This window comes from Lepisosteus platostomus, unplaced genomic scaffold (assembly GCF_059453375.1).
Source record: "Lepisosteus platostomus isolate fLepPlt1 unplaced genomic scaffold, fLepPlt1.hap1 Scaffold_30_H1, whole genome shotgun sequence".
Classification (NCBI taxonomy): Eukaryota; Metazoa; Chordata; class Actinopteri; order Semionotiformes; family Lepisosteidae; genus Lepisosteus; species Lepisosteus platostomus.
The window spans coordinates 293403-311616 of NW_028291658.1; the positions used below are offsets into that span (position 1 = coordinate 293403).

The following is an 18214-nucleotide window of genomic DNA, read 5'->3' on the forward strand; positions in this document are numbered from 1 at the left end:
TTCCACATACTGTGGATCCCTCAGTTTTCTTCCGCATGTTTAAACCGCCAGCGTGTGACTCCCCTGTCCCCGTGACCTCATTGCTCTGCTCTCGCCTCTGTGCAGCCGAGCCCGACTCATGGTAAAGTGGAAAAAAATATGCCCTCAACGTGAGATTTACTCTGGAGCAAGGATAGATGTTACCTTTTTATCGTTGAATAGGATGTATGTGATGTGGCGACTAGGTTCAATTTTGTATCCTCTTTAAAAGATTAAGGACTGGGGTGAGCGTGATTTACCACCCTATCAGCTAAGGACCCGACATGCACACCGTTTAAGCTGCATAGACTCGGTCGTTTAACTCTTCTCCATTAGCAGGGTTAAGGTTAAAGAAAAAAAACATTGCTGACTTCTTTTTTTTTTGCCAGCCGCTAGCGCTGATTAGCAAGGTTTGTATTTCATGTTTTGCAAGTTGCGTCCATTTTAAGAAGAACAAGTCGCGTTAAAGACAGGAAATGAATACTTGCATTTAATTAAGTCTAGCTGTAGGCGGTTGTCCATAATGACCAGTTCTGTTCGAGAACACAGAACAAAAAAGGCACCGCTGGGATTCGGACCCAGGATCTCCTGTTTACTAGACAGGCGCTTTAACCAACTAAGCCACGGCGCCCCGGGAGTGTTGTCCTTTTGCAGCCACTTGGACACACCTTTAGAAAAACATTTTGTTAACAGGCATTCTGCCTCAGCCTAAACACCTATAGCTTGCAAAGCGCATGCTATTAGACAGGCACCTCTGCAAGACCTTAAGAGTCTCTTAAACTAGTGATAGTAAGGTGTTCCCAATGGGTGATGTTCGGCTTTCAAATCATCTCTCCGTGGAAGCGCCGAGATGCAGCTGTTTAAGGCTTAGAAGCAGCTGACTGTTTCACTACCTAGCTGATCACTGTCAGTCAGGGAGCTTAGAGGTGAAAAGCCTGTCTGAGAGACAATTCGCTGTCGATCAGTTCAATATATTCCGTACCAGCTCGGCGCATCCGAGATCATCTTGGTAGCCGTGTAGCTCAGATGAGTGAGAGCGTGTGTGTGTGTGTGTGTGTGTGTGTGTGTGTGTACCACCGTGATTGGATGCCGGCCCTTCTCAGGTCACAGTAAACCTTCTGCTCAAAAAAAGTGAGGAAAAACCTCACTCTGCACAGTAAAACCTAAAAAAAGTGAGGTTTTATTTAATCTCTGACCAAGGGAAACGTTTCATTTTTTCAAAGAAATGTTTGTTAAAAAATAAAGTCATAGTTCCATGGGATTCAATCATAGACCGTGTGACATGGAAGTCAGGAACCTAACCCACTAAAGCACTACAGAAACATTATCGACAGACAATGTACAGTGTGTACTATTCTTGTGTTGAGGTACATGAATATAATTATATCGTTATTAATTTCTAATTTATAACTTTATTAACTTTATAAATTTATTAACGTTATTAATTAATTTCACGACGCACAGACAGAGCGTGGGGAGCCGCCGCCTGCAAACACGGCTCCAGGCAGGACTCCGCTCTGCAGGAGCCGCAGAGCAGAGGAGATGGGGGCAGCTTAGCTCCTGTGCAGAGACCTGAGCTGTTGTTGCTGCGGATGCTGTCTTTTCTGCACTCGGGGTAGGAGTGAATGTTGAGTTGCCCTTAGAAATGAAGCAGAGCACTTCAACGACACGGGTGTGTGTGTGTGCGCCCTGGTGATTCTGGGAGACAGATCGAACCTGGGCTAAAAGAGAGGGGGCTTAGCCCTCTTCCGTTTACTAGTTCAAAGTTGTACAACCCATTTGTATCTGCTAGGCGGCGCAGTCGTCGTGCACAAAGAACGCTTTGAAAAGCGTCAAAGGCAAATCATTCTGAGTTGGTCGTTTGTGTTTTCCGTTCAGACGCGAAATGCTGAAATGATCTCTCGGCTCCTCAGTTGTCATTTCTGCTCCGTAAAGGAATCACAGCACGCGTCGGCTTCCAGCACGGTGGGTCGGGACACGATGCCGGGGGTCGGAGAGAGCGATGTCTTCCTCGTTAGTATAGGACCTGTCACCTGTCCCCACCTGTCACGCGGGAGAACCGGGGTACATCAGGACGCGCATTGAAGTGAAAGCAGGATGCGCTGCGACATGCACTGTGCAGATCCCGCCACACTAAGAGGTGAGTGGGTCTGTTCGATCACAGCGCTAGGCGAATCCCCAATCCCCTTTTGTGCGTGGCGACAAAAGAAGTCTGAAGTCTGTTTCCACCCGGGGACCTTTCGCGTGTGAGGCGAACGTGATAACCACTACACTACGGAAACAGTGGTAAGATGTGCCCAGCGGCCCAGTGCTGAGCTTCGCCAATGCGATTCAGCGGCTTCCAGTGCCTTTATTGGAGTGCGCTGATGGACCGTGCTCTCTCTCCAGAGACCAGCACGCCTGTCATGGACGGAGCAGGAAAGGCGGCGCCACATTCTACAGCCCTCTCCACGCAATCGACGAAATCGGGCTACTGAAGTGGAGATAATCGCCTCTCCAGAAAGTGCAAATATCATCTTGGAGAGTATAAATCCTATTGCCGAAGGTCAGCCCTGTCTACCAGAGTAACCCTCCCACCTCCTGCAGCGATGGTCAGCTCGTCTCACACGCGAGAAGTTTCGGCTGGAAACAAGCACCCCCTCTTCTCGCACGTTTTGCACGTTTGAGTAGTTTTAATGCGGCTCCTTCGTACACAGTGCTGATCTTTTGGAAAGCAGGAGGCAAAACTGACACGTTCCCATACCAAAGTCGAACCCGGGCCGCCTGGGTGAAAACCAGGAATCCTAACCGCTAGACCATATGGGAGCGCACAACCCTGCTGTTCCGGGCATCATGCAAGCAAACTACAGAAATATGAGAAAACACGCAAGAGAGTTGTCACTCAGAGTGTCGAAGGGTCGATGTATACTGGGACTCAGTTGAAATGCAACGTCAGGACTTTTCCGAATTATGTCACATGAAGAGAGCACACCCTTTTCCGCCTTGCCACGTGTGTATCGGTAACTCGCCGTGATCGTATAGTGGTCAGTACTTTGCGTTGTGGCCGCAACAACCCCGGTTCGAATCCGGGTCACGGCAGAATAGGGGCGTCTACTTTTACTACTTGCACGAATGAAGGCAAAAAAAAGCCAATCGATGTGAACGAACGGCGCTTTACAGAGGAGTACTGCCTGACTGGATCGTTGATGAACGACAGAGGCCACTCCGACCTCTTCTCGGGTTTCTTCAATGACTTACTAAGGATCTTCTTCACATTCGCCCATGCAGGGGAAGCCAGTTACACCAAAGCAAACGCAGGAAAGTGCAATTCAAGCAGAGACCAGAAGGGACTTGTTTACACCGAGAGTGATCGGAGAATGGAACAATGCGCCCAGCCCTGTTGCTGGAGCCGATTCTTGATGAGATCTTGGGCTCACTAAGAAGCCCCCGCTGGATGCTAATCTTTCTGTTGTTCTTGCAGGTCCTGCGCTGCTTTTGAGCCGACAGAGCTCGTCCTGGTCTGTCGGCACAGCCCAATTGCAAATGATCGGCTCCGCGTACAGAAGGAACGTGCGTTTGGTACAAGAGTGCATGAAGGCACCGGAAATACATTGGGAACAAATGACCGGTCGCTCAATACCTCTGTGAAGTACAGGAGCGTGCAAAACGTGGCTGTTTCCGCCCGGTCTCAAACCGGGGGACTTTTCGCGTGTTAGGCGAACGTGATAGCCGCTACACTACGGAAACCTGCAGGGACAGCTGCTGGTGTCTCGCTTGCGTTTCGGGCTGAGAAAGGGAAGCGTCACTTTAGGCAGGGGGCGCTGGAGAGAGGAACAAAGGGCGCGATGAAACAAAATGCCGAAACCCGGGATCGAGCCAGGGACCTTTAGAACATACTCTCACGAATCGTTAGAATACGTGCGTTTGATCATCAATTGCGTAACAACCACATTCGTTCGACTTGAGCCATCAAGCTCATAGTTTTCAAATCTTGAAAGCTGTCATTGAGCACATCATAGTCTGCAGTACGCCCCGTAACTTGCGTACTTCAACAGAAAGAAGAGCAGACAGCTCCATAAATATGCGAGGCGCAGAGAGTGCAAGGCCAGCCGCACACGTTTCGGTGGCTGAGAGAGGGCAGTTTTTGCTTCTGCATTTCCCAAGTAAGGACGCATGACAACAAGCGATCGCGGTGCTCATTTACGACATAGTGGTGATGAGTTTTCAGTACGTGTTCTTTTGAACGAGCAATGAGGTTGCTGCCTTGGACAGCTGACTGCACGCTCTCATTGTGCCACGTGATGAGTATTCACCAGGCTCGTTCAGTCATTAGTCACATTCCATCGTTTGCCATAAGCAGATGCTGCAAGGTGATGTGGATATCAGTTCCCAGTCTTGTGGACGAGGACAAAAAGAGCACACAAGGGCTCATCCGTGAGTTGAACCCAGGACCCCCCACACCCTAAGCGAGAATCATACCCCTAAACCAATGAGCCACGGCAGCACTTTCCATTTTATTCTGTCAGCGAGCTTGAGGACGGGGGAGAGGTGTCATTCGCTCGTCCAGTCAGACCTTCATCAATAAGTCAAGAAAGCCGCAATTACACGACTGCCTTGCAGACGAAGGGCAGTGAACTGCACCCGGTAAGAGGGGAACAAGCGGCACTAGGCGACACCGAGGCATGAGCCCCAGCGAGGGGGGTTAGCTTGCATGGTACAGCGCTTGCTTTGCATGCGAGAGGTAGCGGGATCATTTCCCACGTCCTCCAGGTGTGTGCTTAGAGCTTGATGTGCCGAAAGGTGTCCTTTAGCCTGCGGTCATGCCTTGCATGGAGAGCGTCATGCAGCTGTCAATCATTTCGCAGCCACGCCCCCTCTTCATCTTCTCTCTGCCTTAAGCGTCTCCGCCACTCTCTCTTGACATTTCATGTCAGCATGTCAGAAGTCCGAGTGACGTTTTTAATGGCTGAGTGAGGGCACGATGCTGAAGCGGAGAGGCCACTTCAGCCAGAGAGACTTGTGCTAGGTGAGATCTGAAAAACGGACTCGCAACAGAAACAGACCAAAAAAGTATCGGTGAGATCAAAAGGCAAATGCAACATCCAGCAGAGGGCGTCTAAAGATTGGGGAACGGGCGACTGAAATCCATATGAGGCAAACTTTCCGGCTGTGCACTGCAGCTGGCCTCATTGGCGTAGTTGGTACCGCGTCAGTCTCATCATCTGAAGGTCCTGAGTTTGATCCTCACACGGGGCAGGGCTGCTTCCTCTCTTGCTCTTTTCAAACACTTGCGGCAACTGTTCGCTCATAACCACGTCTGGAATGCGTGACCTTTACACGGGGGAGAAGCAACGCCGCATCCCTTTTCTAAAGAACATTCACATTCAGAAATAAGTCAAGAAATTTGCCATTACTTTTGCTGTCAGCCTGCCCATGTTGCCAAAGAAAGATTCACTCGGCGTCAACATGACAGAACAGCGATCACTTGAAAACACTGTTCCACACTCCGTAAGCAAGAACTTCAGTGTTTGCAGTCACCCGATATGCCGATAGTCAAAGGAGCACAAAACACGAAGCGTCAAAAGACAAGATGAGTTGATGGAAAGAGCGTTGAATTGATGAGCACAAAAGTTCAGCTCGTACAATAGGCAACGAAGGTCCCGGCGTCATCATCGCACTTGAAAGGACTGCCTTGCAGACTAAGGGCAGTGGGAGGTTGCTGTTTTGAGATGGAGGCATTGGGATGGTGGGCCGAGATCTATTCTTCTTAAGGAATTCTTCATCGTGAAAGATCGGTCCACAGGTCATCCAAAGAACTTACAAATTTTTGGGACTCAGGGAATCACGTGCTTCCGGAAGGGAGTGAAGTGCTCAAACACATGACATGCCCCCTTGATCTCACATGCACAATTCTGCTGCAACATGCACAGCTACCGTCCACACCAGGCAGTGGGGCTTCAGCAGAATTTGCTACGCCACCTGCAATTACATATCCAGCTGCACACATATACATGGTCCCTCTGTCCTTTTCAGGATCTCAAAAAAAAGCATAGTGTGGTTTTCCTGCAACCTGATTGACCGCATCTCCCTCAGAATGTGCCCCGTTGCATTCATTGCTGAAGCAGGACGGAGGCTAACGGGCATGCCAGAACAGTTAGGCTCAGCGATCTCTCCAAAATATTGTGGTTGTAGTGGAAGAAATATGGTTTAAATTGTACCTTGGTATTTCAAACTCTCTCTAGAATGTTATCCATTTCTATTTTATTTTGACAGGAACTGGCTAATGACACTAGATGAAAAGAGGAGAAAGAAAACACAACGTTTCGGCCGTGGACCCTTCTTCAGGTGTGAGGGCTCCACGGCTGAAATGTTGTGTTTTCTTTCTTCTCTTTTAAGCATGGAATAGACCTATTACTTGTTCCTTTGCAGCCTACGCATGCTGACACAGCTCCCCACCTGAACTGCTAATGATGCCTGGTAGTTTGTGGTACTTGGGTATTGTCTTATGTTTGCTCAAACTGCATATGTGTGATTGTATATTTTTGGGTATTTTCATATGTCAATATTTAATTCACTGACATTCCTGTTTGCTTGGAAGAAAGGTAGATTGGATTTGGCACAGGACGCCTGCCCATATTTGTTGATCATTGTTGGGCTGGAAAAACAATGATAAAAAGTGTATGAAAAAAGCTCTCTCCAATATTTCCCTTCTCTTCGCCATGGTTACACTGGCCATTCTTTCCGTCTTTTGTCCTTCTACAAAGATTCCAGGGCTCTTTTTCCACCATAATATCAGAATTTTTTTTTCTCTTTTAAAGGCTGTAGGTGGGGTGTGATGGACTGTACCACTATCATAGAAGATTTTTTCAGGACACATCGCAGTTCCATAGTAGAATTGATCAATAGTAGAATTCCATAGGACATTATTTACCAACATATTACCCAGTGTGAGACTCTGCCAGTAAACCTCAGAGCATTGAGTTCTCCACTGATAAAGATGGCTGTCTGAAGTCATGAAATCCACTGCTGGGATGCCTGAGAGACAGTAATTGAATCTTGGCTGGAATTAGGCTTTCTATTAGTGTTGATCTTTGGGAATTATGTGGTAAAAAGGGAAAACTCCTTTACTTTAGTCACTTTGAATGTTCAAATGTACAGAACCTGCAAAACTAAGCAATGAAAAAAATCCATCACCACTCTCATGATAGCATAACTCATAGTCTCTGCTGTTGTGTAACAATACACACTTTCAATTTTCTTATCGCCTGTCTCCAGAGAGAATGTTGTTAGTGCTGATGACCTTGAATTAGACCTTGTTGACTCTGTAAAACAATCTTCCTCTGCTTAGATTTTCACTCAGATTGATTTTGTTCTCAGATTATTCCTGGCAGGACTGAGTTTCTAGGAAATGAAAAGTGAAAGAAAAAGTACAGAAGATCAGCCCTTGAATATACAACATTGTGCAGTGAGATTGTTAAATGTATTAGCTGCTATCCTGTGCTAGAGCCTGTCGTGGTAAGCAGTGGACGACAGGATCTAGCACAGATACTAATGAAACACTGTTAATGAAAGATAAAACACTTGAGTCTTATTTTAGTTTTCCATTTCCCTTTCATTTGTGATGTACTGTACAACAGGCCACAGAACATGCACAAAAACAGATATGCACACATTCACACCAGGCAATGACAGTCTGCCCAGTCAGAATCTGAGCTGAGGTATCAGAATTCTGAATTCCCTGAATTCTGTCATGGATCATCCACAATAAGGGCAATGTTTGAACACGAGGATCCCCAGGAGAGAGCCTAGTAACATAAATCTTGGAGCAAAAGCAGATGATTAACTTCATAGTTTGTGTGGTTGAGCCAAAGTTGAGCATGAGGATATGTGAGTCACCATTCTTAGAAATGGATCCAACTTCAGACAGGCGTCAAAAGTAAGAGTATACAGTGCTGGGGCAATGACACTTCAATGATCAGAAGGATAACAAGAGTTTTAATGCATTTAAATTGATTTTCTGGTGATGCACACTGTCATGGAACTATTAATTTTTTAAGGATCACTTACTGACGTCAGACAGCTGCCAATTCTCCAGACTGGAAGGATGAACAGTTTATCCCCCTAGGTACCATATTTCCATATTTCGAAGCATTGGAATAATACATGTCATACAGCAACATAAAAACAGGAAGACAAGTATCACAGCCCCTATAATCGGTGTTAGTAACTTAAAAGAAAAACATTCCCCCTGGCCCAAACAGTGATTCTAACCAGGAGAGAAAAGCCGGTGTATCTTTTATGCCTCTCTCTTTATTCACCTTGTCTTTTAGTTCTTTCAAATGCTGAATAGCGAGCGTAAGATTTCCGTAATCATAGTCATTAGCTGGAATATATGTACAACAGGAGTCTCCTACTAAAGCATAGACTCCTCCAGATGCTGCATTTTGAAGGTCCAGCACGAACCTGTTCTGAAGTGCCATTAATCTAACTCCCCTTAATTCTTGTTTGATAGCGTCTAAGCCTTCTAACGTGATATTAATAAAAGAGTACATTTCATAAAAAGTCGCATGGGTGAGGCTGTAGAATGAGGCATTAAAGCACATATATAACAAGATGCATTAAATTTCTTTAACTTTACAGTATGATTTATAAATTTATACCACAAATTACTCATATCCCCCTCATTATCAGTTTCATTCAGCCAGTTTGTATACAAAGAGGCTTCGTGTTTAGATTCTTCCTCTTTTGGGGTGGTGACAGGCTTCTACATAAAAAGGAAAAGGGCTGTGCACATCAGTCCCAAGCAGGTTATCCCCATCTGTCCTTGTGGAGACATCACTCCTGCGCTTTGCTCAGTTCGTTTGTGACCTTTTTACAGTGGGAAGCATGAATCCAGGGCACCATTTCTGTGACCTTCACAGCAGTGGCAGTGGTCAGCAGCACCTGGTACAGCCCCCTCCACCTGAGTGAACACCATTTCTTTTTCCTGAAGTCTTTCACCAGAATCCAGTCTCCTTATTCACTCATTAGTTCTTACAGCACAGGTAAATCCCTGTGGGCTGGAGCCCAGCATAATCTTAGGCTTTTTTGGTCAACATTGGTCAACAGATTGGTCAACAACTGGGTAATAACTCTTAGAAAAATCTACACATTGTTCCCCTGCCTCAGCTGTGACGTTTTGCAGAACAATTCTAGCTGAAGTTGTAAAATTTCTCTTTGTTCCGTTCCTGCAAAACATCTTATTATGAACAAACAAACCACAATAATCATTTGCATCTAGGGGAATCACTCCCAAGGGTAACCCCCCTTAAAGCTATATTGTTCTACCCATCAGGTTCTGCCACTAGATAAGAGAACCTTTCCCATGAAATCATTTTTTGACCTTCATGATCCCTTCAGGGCGTACAATTAGCACAGAAGCAGCAGCTTTAGTCCACATGTTTTTCAAACAGGATATTAACGATATGATCATAACGAATAATACCAGACCCACAAATATGTATTGAACCAGAGACCCTCTCCATGTTCCTAGCACAGACTGTAGCCATGCACCAATGCCCCAATCATCTGGATTATAATTATGATATATATTTTTCTTCATCATAGATGTGCTTTGCTAAGTCCTAGCAACCTACAATACTACAATAGGGAATTAGCAAATTCAACAATCCATTCGTCCAGCTAAATTCGTCCCTCCAGGAAGTTTCATTGATTGGCCCGTGATGATATCAAACAGGCTGTTACACAGTTCTGTTTGATCCAGCCCGCATCCCATGGCGTTCCTTCAGTCTGATGTCTAGTCAATCTTTCAGAGATCTGTTCCTTCATTCCACTGTTCCAGCAGACTGAGGATGATCTCAGTCCATCTCACTCCGAACAATGCAGCCACAGCCTGACACACCTTCCCCGTGAAGTGTGTTCCTTGATCATAATACAAGGGGCAGGGCAGTGCCCACCGAGGGCTTATCTCTGTTATCAAGTGTTTGGTAGACACAGAGGCAGTGGCAGCAACCCACTGGGAAAACAGATTATAAGAGCCCAGGTTTCCCTTTACAATTTTCAATTTCCCAGGTTTGAAAGGTTCCTCAGGAGCAGGCCTTTTGAGCTGTTGCACCCGCACCTGAACTGAGTTGAGTTCCTTTGATAAACATTACATCCAGATACCACATAAGTGGTTACTGCTTCAAACCCGGTTCTCACCCAGTTTTGGGTAACCGGCACACCATTTGACTCCCACCTGGGTGTCCAACAGAGTGCATTTGTCGGGCTATAAAGGGCATTAGGCTGTGAGGGCATGCAGGGCGTCTGGTGTGCTGTCAGCTCCACACCCCATCATCCTGCAGCCCCATAATCTTTTCTAACCATGTCCATTTCTCTGCTTCACAGAGGTCTCAGACTACTGTTCTACAAGTATTGCTCACCTGACAGTTGCATCTGCAAAGTTGTTCCCTCGAGTTACTGGAAACATTTCTTTATTATGTGATTTACACATTACCACAGCTACTTCAGTCAGTAGCTGCAAAGCTTCTAATAGTTCAGAGATAAACCCAGCATTCTTAACTGGAGTCCCTGCCGTGTTGAGAAAATCCCTATTCCTCCACCACCATCCAAAATTGTGGCATGCACCAAATGTATATATAGAGTCTATATACATATGCAGCCATTCAAAACAAGCGGGGTATGCTGCGGTATAACACGGTGGGAGTGTCGCAGTATACCGCATCATACCGGACGCAAATTAGATTATGTTAATAGTATCCGGAATCACCTTGTAAAACCGCCAGGTGGAGCTAATAAAGGTCAACCTCTGCTGTACAGCATTTGAGCTGTCACCAGAAAACGTCAGTTTTGAATCCTGATCACTGCTGAGGGACAATCTTTATTCAATTAAGAATTTAAGGTGTATACTCTTTAGACTTTTAAATTTAAACAGTGTATTACAGCATGTTAATCATTAAACATTAAAAAGGCGGTATATTTTATAAAAGCAAGATTGTTCTGTTGGACAAAAGTACACAACCTACCACCTTTATCATAAATATTTTAATTATGCAGGAATATTTTATGCATCAAAGTCTTTACTGAAGATATTACTAAGAGTATTAATAATGAATGACCTTGGACAAGCTGTAAGCTCAAAGTATTACCCTGGTCCACATTCTTTGTAACCGTCTTTGTAAACGAAAAGAGTTTATTTTTTCATTGACAAAAAGTAACACCACAGCATTTAGTTGATCGATCACGCATTCATTTCCAATCATACAATGTAAATCTTGAGAATCTCCAATTCACCATGCCTTTCACATGCTCATAAACGATTTTAATTTAGGAATATAAACATATTAATGTATGTAAACTGTACTGTATATTGCTGGTCTTGGTAGTTTAAAGAAAAAAATACACACCAGTATTCCATTTCTCCCTAAACATTTTAAGCATCAAAGTCTTACATGTTGTTATTTGGGAAACATTTTTACGTGCTCCTTCTGACCATATTAGGATTATATACTTTGTGAAAAGTGATAGTATTTTAACCTTTTCTGTGAATTCGCTTGTTATCTAACAAATGCATACTTTTAGAATTTGATTAACAGGGAATATAATATGGAATTGCGTATCTAAACAACTTAATAATGATATAATTATATTAATGTACTGTCTGGCGGAATAAACTGAAGAGGTTAGTTAATGCGACACGGAATTATTAAGAATTATCACCTCTTTTTACACTTGAGAACAAATGAGAACATTCCACTCAGTGGGATGTTATCTCAAGCACCTGCTAATTCGTTTTACACCACTGGACGACAGGAGAATGTGACTGTACTGTATCTGTACAGAATGTATCTTTCAATCAATACAGTAATTGATTAAAATCGCAATCGTGTGTTTAATTAAATGCCTTTTTTGATTCACAATCTGAAAATGAAAACCGCGGTAAAGTCACCTTGAATTTAAAAAAACGATTTTGGCACGCCTGTAGCATTTTCACGAAACCTCCTAAAGTTATGAGAACACTTGCTTAAGTGTTAACTTTTGAGCTGACACAGTTTTGGAAAATGTTTCCTTCACGCTGCACTGTACAACATAGGCAGCCAAGAGTCTCCAAAACAAAACAGAATGGACAGAGAGGAGAAAATTCCCACTCGTCCTGAAGTTCCCAAAATCCAGCACTGAGCGTAAACAAAGTGTCTAAGTAGCGTGGGAATGCTAACCCTAACCCTAGCTGGAGTTTGAGCAATCCAGCACTGAGCGTAAAAAGATGAGTCAAACTAACGTTTAATCGGATTAGTTTCCTTAGAGCTGGTTCAGAGTTTGCTCAAGAGTTTACCTTTCACAGATGCGCAAAGAAGAATGTTGGGGGCGCACGCTTCACGGTGCCTTACAGCTGTAGGGAGTGATTCGAGACGATTCGTGGCGTGTGCTCGTTCCCATATACCGTACGCCCCGGGGTGCAGTTCTAGGATGATGTACAATACCGCTTGGGCACGTAACGGCGTTATATGCAAGTGCGGGACGTGAGGGTTTTCGTTTGTTCGTTTTGTTTTGCTCTGCTTTGCTTTGTTTTGCTTTCCATCGCGTTGGTAAGAGCGTAAATAAAAAGGCGATTCCTGCGTCTACCACTAATGTAAGAGCTATTTCAAGTGTGGCGTGGTGCGGCTTTTCAAATGCTCAACAGGATGACTTCGCATGCACGCGTGCTTTCATGCAGTCGTGTGTGCAACCATGTCCTCTTACGTGCAAACGGGCGTGGTTTCATGTATGCAAAAAACTTTCCTGGGCTCTTCTGAAGCACATAAAATTATTTGGAGATATACCTTTCTCTTGTTTTCCTCTTAGGCTCTAGAATTGATAACTTTTTTTTCATTTTTGGCATTTTTCATCATTTTCCAGAAAGTGGTTGCAAGCCTGATATCATGCAAAGAAACTTCAGGATTCAGGGACCAGTCAATGGATTTTTTTCAAAGTTGGATTTTTGCACTCTGTGGACAAAGAGATGTTGTTCTATAATGTTTTTTTTTTTTCAAATTTAAAAATATCATTTTTTCATGGAGCTTTGAAGGGGATGGATTCACCCTCCTTTAGCCAGGAAAGAGCTCCAGGAGCCTGGGTAGGATTCTAGCTTTCTCCCCTTTCAGGCACCTGGCACAGAAGACATCATTTTTTTCCTTAAAATCTTTTTTTTGTGTTCCTTGTTGTTCCAAACTTAATTTTAATCACTTTTAATTAGAGATTTTATTAAAAATAGTGCAAAAAATGACTAATTTCACTAAAAATAATGTGATATAAAACGGAAGTTTTTAACTTTATTGTAGTGTTTTAGAAACTAATATGTCTTCAAAAATGGTTGTTTTTCACTCCTAGGAATGAAAGCTGTTGTTATTTGATGTTTATTTTCAAATTTTGAAAAATCAAAGGATTCTAGCTTTCTCCCCTTGCAGGCATCGGACACAGAGAACCTCATGGTTTTCCTAAAAATCATTTTTTATGTTCCCTGGTGTTCCAAACTTAATTTTAATTTGTTATTATGTTAAAAACAGGGTAATAAATTTCTAATTGGACCATAAATAATGTCATATTGTCTGCTATAAAATTGATGTTTTCAACTGTATTGATTCTAGAATCAACTAATAGAGAATTGAAATAAAAAAGGGCATAAGAAGACATTACCAACAACGACCACAAGATGGAGATATTGTCTAGACATTACCAACAACGACCACAAGATGGAGATATTGTCCAAAGAGGCAAGAAGGGCAAAGCCGCGATAAGGTAAAATCATTTTTTGAAAGAGATTGCTGTCAGAATGCACATCCGTATCCCAAACAGAATCTCTAGTAAAATATGATCATTTGTGAAACAGGCAAATGAGTGTCTGCTACAATATGATTGCTACATATCTGCATTTGTTGGTTTTTAAGGAGTAAGAGTGCAGGGGGTTTAAACCTGCGATCCAGTGTGTTGAAGTATTTCACAACACTACCCCTAGCACATCTGGAAATAAATCCTCATAATGATTATTGCCCTGGGCATGTACCAAACAATCAGTGAGTATATATATATATCGCTGTGTTGAAGCTAGAGACACAGAATAAGTGCAAACACATCCTAAATACAGTGTTCCTGCACCTTTGACCTCATCGAGAATGTACGAGAATACCGGGGTATTGGGAAAAGCTTTCAACTAGCAATAATCGCGCCTCGGCTAAACCTCACAGGCTACGATACTGCCACTGCGCAAAGCTGACGGTTGCCAGGCAACCGCGGGGATCCTATGGAAATCGTTATCAATCGTCTCATGGCATGTCGTTGCTGTAACGCTTCATATTTGTCGTCTTCTTCTTCTAGCTTGAGGTTTTGAAGAATTTCATGACAGACAAGGGCTCCGTCGGGAACAAAGGCCGTTGTGAGAAAACCGTTGCTTATTTTCAGCAGCAGAAATACAACCCTTTAAATACAAGATGACAGAACAATGACGAAGGGCATGCCGGGAGGAACTGCAGTACAGAGGAAAGGGGGCGGGCACGTACAGTTCACATTCAAGCCACAAGTACTCTTCTCGGATGTTGCACAAACAAATCCTAACGTCTTGAAAGCATTGCAGCATGTTTGTGTCCCACTTCCCGTGGCTGCAGGACGACTGACACGAACGGACAAACACAATCTGTGGCGTTTAGCGTGACATAGTCTTGCAGGCATCGTGCTGTCTCACTGCAATACTATACCGCTGGAGGAAACAGTCCATCTGGCCATGAAACTCATTTGAACGTCTAGCTACAGCAACTAACAATATCATGATTTATTCAGGATGTGTGGAATCAGCACGTCCCAGAGACAGCTTCCGAAATCGTGAGCATTCTCTGGTGGTGTCCTGCAGGGCTCCTGTTGGCATGCGTTGGTGGTATAGTGGTGAGCATAGCTGCCTTCCAAGCAGTTAACCCGGGTTTGATTCCTGGCCAACGCAGTGGTGATGCTGTCACGAGCCTTGGATTGTGACTAGCGAAGCCTTTTGAAAGAGCTAAAGCACTGCAAAACGGAATTGAAGGAGAATCTTACAGGGGATTCTGAGCGGTGTCTGCATACACGCAGTCCGATACGGGTGCTGAAAGCTTGAGCTACTCTCAATGTCATGCTGCCTTTCCCCGGAGTAAATCTGTTACATTGAAAGAATGCTTCTCGCAGGTTCAAAAAGGGACCCTTGTTATTTGGAGAAATCAATGATTTCGAATGAATTCTGTATGCGTTAAAAGACAGCTATACACAGAAAACATGCAGGACACTGCTCATGATGTTTCCAGAGCCGAAACACCGTGCGTTTTACCAAGCCATTTGACAAAGCCCGCCCACTGAAAACTGCAGCAGATCGTGTAAAGGCGTTCAACTTTGAAACTACTGCACGCACAATAAGCAGAATAAATTCCTCTTTTCAAACTGTCAAAGATTTGCTTTGCGAATGCTGCAGGACATCGCACAATCTCTTTTGAACGGGGACAAACGATTTCTTATGGGGCGCAGTAAGTACAGACGTTTAAAAAGCTCCACTCATGCCGACGATGCAGCACGAAGAAGCGCAACCTAACATTTGCATTCCTAGCACTGTTGCAACCTAGCACTATTGCATTCCCCGCATCAGTAGCTAAGAGAATATCATTTACGACTCTTGTTAATGCAGTTTCAGAAACCAGACTGAAATTTCTCAAGTATATTATTTGAATCCAGATACGATTGACGTTGAGCAACAACTATTCTCTCACGACTTTTAGATTGAAATGGGACCTTTGAGACAGGCCTGTAGTTGTTAAGAACTTGTGGATCCAAATTTGACTTCTTAAGGAGTGGTCTAACAACCGCTACCTTAAATTGATCAGGTACAACACCTGACACAAGCGATGCATTCATCATACTAATGTAGCGGCGAGGCTTAATAATAAGGCAGAATTAAGTGTTTCTGAGCTTCCCAAATGAGGCCTCATTTCTCTGTTCATCTCTGTGGTGCAGCCACAGAGAAACCATTCATGCAAGGTGATTTAAGGTCCAAGGACAGCTCCCAAAGGGGGATGCACTTAGCTAAGCCTGGCTATCATGATCAATGGTCACCCATTGGCGCCTATCTGTCTAGGGAGTGCGAGTTGGACATCTGGATTGCATTCCTAAGTGTCAGGACTAAGTGACTCATATCTCACCTTGATCAACCAATCAGGGACTGGTAGGGCCGAGTAACCCACGTGGGACTCTGATGCCCATGGAACTTTCAGCCAATCAATGAGCTGAAGTTCCTCCAGGTAAAAACAGGCAACACAGAGAGCCTGAGAGATTCAGAAAGGGAGATTCAACAAGATTCAGATCCAACAATTCTAAAGGGAATTCAAAGGAGAATTCCAGGGCAGGACGGCCCAGGAGCAGAAGGCTCCCAAGGGCAGGACATTCTCGCAGCGCGCCTCCTGACCATCCTGAGACTCAGCCCGGACAACCACGGAACGGCCAGTGTGTCCGAGTGCCAGAACTTTCCTTTGTTCTAAGAGTCTAGAGTGGAGGTTGCCAGAGAGTAACCAGCAGCAGGCCTCCTGAACAGGTCGGAACTGTGGAAAGCTGAATTACTATTCAGAACTAGCTCTTCATCAGGAACGAACCAGTCCTCTTCCTGACTTGCTGGGACCCACAGTCATCTTTTCTCCTGTGCACAAACTTTGCTAGTTAAAGCCAACACTAACTAGCCGGTCAGTGAGCATCAGCAACGCACAGCCTGGCACCGAGCCAGAGAGCGCGGATTGGACAGCAACAGCCTGCAACTGTTTCTTTGTGCCCGCAGGAGATCTGAATCCCCAAAGATTGGATGAGTATTCAACTTCAATGCATTACAGCTCAATAATTCAATTGTTATCCCAACCAGTTGATATCAATTTAATTCCTAAGAGTTATGTACTTGTTTCGAGTATCTAATGTAGAAGTTATAACCAAGTTCATTTATGAAACGGTCTTAATGAATGATATACTGAACGTATGTCCTCTTGATATATGTAACACTTCGTAACTGATTGAATATATATCTTTTGTATTCTGATAACCCTCTCGATAAGATCTGTTAGTTTAAGGCATATTCTATGTATTAATAAATGTATCCTCGTGTATTAGTACCTGTGTGTGTGCGTTGTTTGAGTTATGTCGCATGGTTGGATTCTAAAGCCACCAAAAGAATCAACTTTGTGATTTACTGCTACAATTAATAATTGTCTCAGTAAATGCCCAAACCCTACAGAAGGGTGCCTTCAGAGAGCCACTAACATTTATTTGGCGTCCCTGAAACGGCTATGAATCACTACATTATTTGGCGTCCCTGGCACGGGCGTGGCAAGACTGAAATGAGTCAACCAAGCGGAATAATTCAATATAAAACGCCGCGGGTTTCATACACGACAATACAGTGTGCTGAAAGCCGAAAGGAAAAAAAGTTCCCCTTGCTCTTTAAGCAGTGCTTGATTGTTTTGTGATCTTTTGCGATCTACCGGGTTGATTGCACACTTGATCTTGTGGTTTTCTGTGGTAAAACTGTGATTTCGTACTTAAAAGTAATACTCTTTAAGTTTAACGATGGTTGCTAAAAGGTCTGAGTTCGAGTCGCTATTAAGCACTCTCTCTAGCAGCGACAGGTCTGACCACGATCTCTTCCATATCTCCGTCAGCGGAGAAGCTAGGAGAATAAACCTCCATTCTCTGAGAGAGCTAGCGAAGGACATAGAGAGATTTGACCCCGCAGTGTCAGAGAATAATATCGAGAGTTATATTCAAGACCTCAGGTATAACCTGCAGTACCTGCCAAACGCCACAGAACAGGAGAAAGTGTTTCTGGTCAGGAAAACTACCAGCAGAGCTGTACATGAGTGGATGGCTAGGCAGATGAAAGAAGTCTGTAATGATTTTGAGCAGCTATGTCAAGCACTTATCGAGGAATACAGTGCGTTTATTGACCCGACTGCTGCGATAGCCGACGCTCTTAACATTAAGCACGAGAGAGCAGAGTCCCCTCGCGAATATTACGAGAGACTTAGACGAACTTATTTTGCAGGGCGAAATGATGAGGGTTGCGAAGAGAACACACATTTCAAGGGTTTATTCATTGCGAATCTCCACCCGTCAGTCAGAAAGATGATCTTAATGCATATAGATGCCCAGACCATGAAAATGACTGATATCAAGAGATTCGTGCAGAAAGCCTGGG

The 18214-nt window shown here is 44.1% G+C and overlaps 3 non-coding genes and 1 pseudogene across 3 annotated transcripts; 2 read left to right on the top strand and 2 right to left on the bottom strand.

Annotated features, from left to right (window-relative positions):
- Positions 1-575: 575 nt before the first annotated feature.
- Positions 576-649, bottom strand: trnat-agu (transfer RNA threonine (anticodon AGU)). Its single transcript has one exon. It is a non-coding gene; the product is annotated as a tRNA-Thr (tRNA).
- Positions 650-3024: 2375 nt separating this feature from the next.
- On the top strand, positions 3025-3096 carry trnah-gug (transfer RNA histidin (anticodon GUG)). The gene has a single exon. It is a non-coding gene; the product is annotated as a tRNA-His (tRNA).
- A 10996-nt stretch (positions 3097-14092) lies between these two features.
- Positions 14093-14243, bottom strand: LOC148634794 (U4 spliceosomal RNA; annotated as a pseudogene).
- Positions 14244-14890: 647 nt separating this feature from the next.
- On the top strand, positions 14891-14962 carry trnag-ucc (transfer RNA glycine (anticodon UCC)). Its single transcript has one exon. It is a non-coding gene; the product is annotated as a tRNA-Gly (tRNA).
- Positions 14963-18214: the final 3252 nt, after the last annotated feature.